This window comes from Elaeis guineensis, chromosome 4, assembly GCF_000442705.2.
Source record: "Elaeis guineensis isolate ETL-2024a chromosome 4, EG11, whole genome shotgun sequence".
Taxonomy (NCBI): domain Eukaryota; kingdom Viridiplantae; phylum Streptophyta; class Magnoliopsida; order Arecales; family Arecaceae; genus Elaeis; species Elaeis guineensis.
In genome coordinates, this window is record NC_025996.2 from 135,443,121 (window position 1) to 135,449,950 (window position 6,830).

The following is a 6,830-nucleotide window of genomic DNA, read 5'->3' on the forward strand; positions in this document are numbered from 1 at the left end:
GCATTTCAGAATCCGTTTTCCCATCCTATGGGCCGTCTATCATTTCTCGTTTGTTTTTTTAATCGTCCGCGGTCGGTTCTGTTTCTCTGATGGTTTTCACTGGTTGAGGCTCATCTACATTCGATCAGGCTTGAGCCCCATTGCCATTGCTGTGGTAGTAGAACTTTTGAATTACGAAGGGAGTACATTTCTAATTTTTCTTTTGAATGTTACTGTCTTTATAAGAAAATGATAATAAAGGACTTATAATATAAAAATGGATAGTAGCATAGTATTGTTATATTATTATCATGGGATAGATTCGTATAAGGTCGATCGAATTTTGATTCAAATTCAGTCAGATCAAAATTGAATAATGAGGGTTCTATATTGATAATCTAAATCATTAGATGTATTCTACTATCTTAAAAGTATTTATACATCAAAAATTATATGCAGCAAGCGATCAAAAAATATATCTAATTTAATTTTATTTAGACTATCAATTTTTGGCTACTTGATGTGTAAGTTAGAGATTTTCAAATCATATGATTTTTTTTTTTTATACAAGTAATTTTGAGATAATAGATCACATCCAACAATTTGGACCATCGATGTAAGATCTCTATTATAGAGTTTTAATCCGATCCGATCTGAATCCAAATTTTGTCGATCTGATTCTAACTTGGTTTATATTATCATAATATACGATTGTATGCTATATTATAATTATTATAATTATATTTTATATATTATTATATATTATAATATTATTATAATATATGAATGTGATATAATTATTATAGTATAATATCATAATGATATTATATTATAATATTGTTTGCATATATTGTTATATTTAATTTATATATTTTATTTTGATTTAAATATTATAATAAATAATATAATAACTATAAAATTTATAAATATTTTGATTATCTATATAATAATAATAAAATAATAAATAAATATTAAAAATAAAATTTTATATCATAAAATTATAAAATAATTTTCCAACACGTCATGTGTCCCTGGCGGAGTGCTCCGTGGACCTTCGGCCCACACTTCACGGCCGGGTTTCATTTTCGTCGATGTGACTTAGGACTGTCTCCGGAGCTCGAGAGGATTCTCACTGCTACCTAGGGGATTGGAGGACGCCATGGGTCTTACCAATCCCCATTCACATCAAGAAGACCATAATCCCCAATCACATCAGGATCGGGATGAATGAAAGAAAACATTGGGAGGATAGAAAGAAATAAGCTAGAACGAAACCGTATATCTCTTACCAGAATCGGTTTCCATTCCGAAGGAAGAGGGATTAGAGGATTGGCTGGCCAAGAATGGAATCCTCGCCTCCGATCAAAGTCGCCGGAGTAGGGATGATGACGCTTTCTTCGATCAGCCGCCGGAACGGATAAAAGAATACGCCTTCCCGTCCCCATCAAAATCAGAAGCCGGAACGGAGAAGAGATAACGCCTTCTGCCTCCGCCTCACATACGTCGCAAAGAAGACAAGAAGGGTGAGCGACAGAGTCGGTGACCCAGCGGACGGGGGCCATGGCGGTTAGAAGAAGAGAGCAGCAAGAACAAAGTCATGAGAGGCTTTGAGCGGCAAATGTTTCATACTACGTACCTCTTTAGCTCAATTTGGAGCTCGAGACTCGAGAGGATTCTCACTGCTTCCCAGAGGACTGGAGGACGACATGGGTCTTATGAAAATTTGAAGGATTGGACATGCATTTGAGGTCGTCGAGTCTGAAAGCCAGGTTATTGGACCTGATTTTGGAGGGAGAAGTGATGCCAGGTTATCAAGACACCACTGTCGTAGGTTGAGTCTGAAAGCTATACATGTGGTTCAAGCTTGGCATGCGAGAAAGCAAAGTTCAGTACTGTTTGGCATTATATATCACTGCTCGATGTCAGACCCAAAGCAAAATTTTGTGCAAGGCCCTAATTAGGTCTGACCAACTTCCAAATGTTCTTGAACTTGGCTGAAAATCCTACCCAAAATCCAAAATCCAAAATGTTCTTGTGAATGATGGGTTACATATTGCCTCAATTGATACTGTTTAAATATTTTTAGAATTTATAAAGATTTCTTTTTTTTTTTTTTGGGTGTGAATATTTTGTTCGAGAAGAAATAGTGTAGGAGCCTTGTGAATGTGTCCAAGTCTATAGTGAAAGCCTGTAGATTAGATGGATTTGAAGGGTATTTTCACAGGATCTATGGTGGTGAAGGTGGGAGGGGGCATATCTGGAAAACAGAATTTGTTTTTGGGCTCAGATTTTGGTGTTATAAAGTTTGTTGTTTCCTTTTTCCAGCTCTAATTTCCTCCCGCGAGGACGCTGACAGGGTTTTGCTGAACCATGTTAAATTGTCTTTCCTCTTGGTGTGTTATTTTGACATGCTACAGCTCATATAAGAGCTCTTGGACTTGGAGGATAAGAATCAATAAATTAATTTGCTCAGAGGGTCCTTGATCATGGTGCAACAGTTTACAGAAAGTGTCCTGGAGATCCAGAACAAGTAAAAGAGATGGTTGAGGATTATAGTTGTAGGTGTGGCCACCCAAGGGCCTGATAGAATTCGAGTCAAGACAAAGATTGTTATATGTAGCCTTAATCCCTGCAGTTTATATCTATAAAAATTTTATATGAAAACTTCAAAACTTGTATGCTTTGGGGGGGGGGGGTGGGGGGGGGCGTATTCTCATGGTTTCCAGATTGAGGGAAAGAGGAGATATACTGTTTGCAGGAAAAAGGAACTTGTTTTAAGGCTCAAGTTTTGACCTTTAGATTGCTGCTTTCTCTACCCACTACAATTTCAAATCATTTCTCATACATGGACATATATTCTGTCTCCTAGAACCCCTGGAATCAAAAAGCACCAACATATTGAACTCAGGTAGGAATCAGTACTCCAAGATGCATTTGGTTTATGACTAGAATTGAAATGAGCATCGGGATTGGAATGGGTTAGAACGAGAAACGGAATGATTATATTTTCTGATGCATTTGGTTCTTGATTGAAATGAAAATCGGAATGATCTTAGTTTCTGACACATTTAATTTATGATTGCAATCAGAATTAGAATGAAATTTGAATATTAAGTGAAAGTGGAGATTGAATTTTTGAAAAATATGGCATTTTCATTTCCTTTTTAGAATTGAAAAAAAAAAATAAAACTCTCTCCAACTAAATAGTTAGAATGAAAGTCATTCTCAATTCTATTCCAAGAATGCAACTCCTCCCGACCAAACATACCTCAATTTCCTAATTAACCATCAACCAAGATGAAAATTGCAAAGAACATCACTAATGAATGGCATCCAAGGCCCAGTAAACAAACCAATGCTGGACAAATAATTGCTGTATAGTTTTCTTTTTTTTTTTTAACTTTTATTCGTTAAATAAAGATGGTCACCTGTCAGCTTCATTGAGAAAATACAATACAGATAAAATACGATGGAAAAATGCAGGAGTTGGGTGATGAGGGAGTTAAAGACGGGGTGATGAAATTTGATGGAACCTTGCTCTGAAAGTTCCTATCAAATATCCTACCTGAGACAAATGCCCAAACCTTGCGCTAGGCTCCATTCAAGCCGCAACCATCTTATCTGAAGATCTTTCTGAGGAATAAGAGGTCACCATCTCAAACATCACCTCCAATCCCGACCTCAAAGAACCCTTTTACATCTTCGACTTAGCCATTGATGTAGACCTCTGTAACAAATGGGTGCTTTCGGAGAATGTCCGGCTATTCTATCCACCAAGTGTGTAACAATATAGGATTTTATCCAAAAAAAATTAATCACAAGATATTATTGAGATTTTTTGATCTTATATAAATATCTTAGATCTATTCGATATATTATCAATATAAAATTAAATACAAACTCGAATCTCTTTTAAATTCTAACATCTTATCGTGCTAAGGATTTAAATTCATACAAATTCATTAAATTTGATTTTTGCTAAATAGTAAAACAGCTTATAATGCAAAGTTCTATGATCTATAGAATAATATATGAGTTACAATTTTGAAAATGGATGCCACAACCTTCCCACATGGCATGTTTTAGCATAGGAGGTGCCAATTATATCTTTCGATGAGTAACATGAGGGTGCGAACACCTTAAGCGATTTATTGAACATAATGAATGTGAACCTATGTTAATATTTGAGCCTCAAAACTGTCCGTTCAAAGTAAAAATTTTCTTCTTGCTAAAAATTTAATCAATCATATTTCTCAATCAGGGAGAAAGTAGGTAACATGACCCCATACAAAGTTAATATAAGTCGAGATCTAGTTTAAAAAAGATTTTAGTTTCTTTTTGTGATTATTTAATTGGTTATAACAATTTAGGAAAGATTATAACCTCTTTGAACCAAAAAAGGAAATGATGGACTCGGATTTTGCAAGATTGGACCTCATTAATATAATAGAAAAATTATATAATATTTTTTTCATCCTTTATGAAAATAAAGAACTTAGAACACCACAATCAAAAATTTTTAATATTCACTATATTTTATTCTAGTATATTTGAATCAAGCAAAATAAAAAAATTCTTTCTTCTCTTTTATTGGGTCATTAAAATACTAAGATGAATTATTAAATTGTAGAATTAATGTAATAAAATTTACTTATTCCAAAAGTTTCTATAACAATTTTGTTAGAATTACCTTTGAAAAACATATATTCTTGGCTCTAAAGTGTCCTAATTCATCTTCTACATTGCAAAACCCAATCTATTAGATTGTAAAAGTACTTATAGATATGCATAATGAATAATACAATCATACTTACTGTAGCATCTTTTATTATTAAAAGTGATCAAACTTTTTTAGGTTCAACTATGGATTTTAATTTTACAAATTGTATATGTGTGCCATTTGATAAAATATAGGAAAATAAAATATATTAATGTAAACTTTGTTTGTCCTTTGGATATTTTAAACTTTATTATTTAAAATATCAAAAATAATTATAAATTCAATATTTTCTGTTGTATAATATTTTTAAAATAAATAGATTATTCAAGACTGTTTTATGATGCAACTAAATAGTAGTGTAAATGGTATGTGCATGTCAGTTTTAGATAATTATATATTTTTAATTATATCTAACCTCTATGATATAATACTTAGAATATATTTTAATTTTGATCCAATTCAATAATTGACTTGGAGGTTGCACTGGTGACTTAATGATCAACTCTTTGGTCAAGTGAATCTTTGTCCAAGTTTAATAACTACATTATGGATTTTCCAATGAATAATTAGTGCAACAACTAATAAAAAATATAGCAGTGGAACTCCAATATTTTCAATTATTTTGACTTTGTGCATGTCACCACTTTCATCACTCAGGGGGCTGCAAAGGAGTTAGTGAAGGATGCATATAACAAAAAGATACCGTATCAAAAATAACATCCTTAAAAGTGTCAACTTGGTAAGTGCCCAGACACATGCACCGCCATCCCTTCTTTTCCTTTTTTTTTTTTTTTTTTTTTTTTTTGTATTGATCATGTTCCGTAAATCCACACATCTTGTTGTACCATATATATATACACACACACACACACTTACATCAACCAAATCTTTAACTTGTAAACCTTTCGGCTCTTCAACTTCTCCATCTTTAGCAATTTCAACTTCTTCCACAACTTGATTCTCCTTTCTTCTTTCACGTCCATCATTCCAGTTTCAAATTTGTCAACATTTTTCTTTATTTCAGCATTATGCAAGTTGTTTTCTCAAAAACTTATCTTTATCAGAATTTCAATCCAATATTATATTGGAAACATTTTATTCTTGAAACAAAAAGAAATAAATTCAAGATTTCCTCATAATCTTTTAGGAGACTTTATATTTTCAATATGCTTCCAAACTTCTTAGCGCACTGCAATTTACAATATTCTCAAAGAATTGTATTCCTTTGCGGATCATATTTGACAAGCAACTTTCTGGCTCCTGAATAATATCCTAAAAGTCTTGTCCTCGTATGCATGTCTCCATGCAAAGCATCCAATACATATAGTTGGTGCTGTTTCTCTTGTCTACTCCATGCTGGTTTAAACCACTACCATGGAAGTTCATCCTTGGCAACAAGAACCAATCCACCAACCTTCTGACCCTTCTCTTTGCAAAGTCACAAGTACCACCAAGCCTTCTAATGAGGTTCTGATATCATGTGGAAACTATGATCACTCTCAAATATATAACTAGATACTCTAGACTCCACGCCCAGGATTGTAGTAGGACCAAAATAAAACAGCAAGAACAAATTTGGAGAAGGAACAAACACTCAAATTCTAATAGGAGTGATTTAGGGACACCTAACACACTATTTGCTCACTTTACCAATTACAAGATGATTAATTATAGTGGTTTATGTAGATATAATATGACTTTTTGTATGCCCTTACAAAAATACACCACCACATACTAAGACACTATCATTAAATAAATACAGAACTCTTAAAAGACATCACTTAGAAACATGAAGAGCCACTTCACAAGGACTACATTAACTAAAGCATCAAAGGTCTAATTTTCAACAATCTACACAGTTCAATCTACGCAGTCCAATCATGTGAATGTCTCATTTTCCCTTCTAGAAGAGGCCATCACCAACTCGTCATGCTCATTTCCAGTCAAACCATCTATTCTCACGTTATTCTTCTCAATTGTGTGTTTATTCATTTTCAACCAGAAGTAGAATATTGCAAGTGCAAAATGATGACTCAAGGACTATTTGATGATCTACTAACAAACTTTGCTTGTTGGCGTTGCTAGTTATTATGATCTTGCGTTCTGCTCAGACCATGACAAAGAAGCTTCA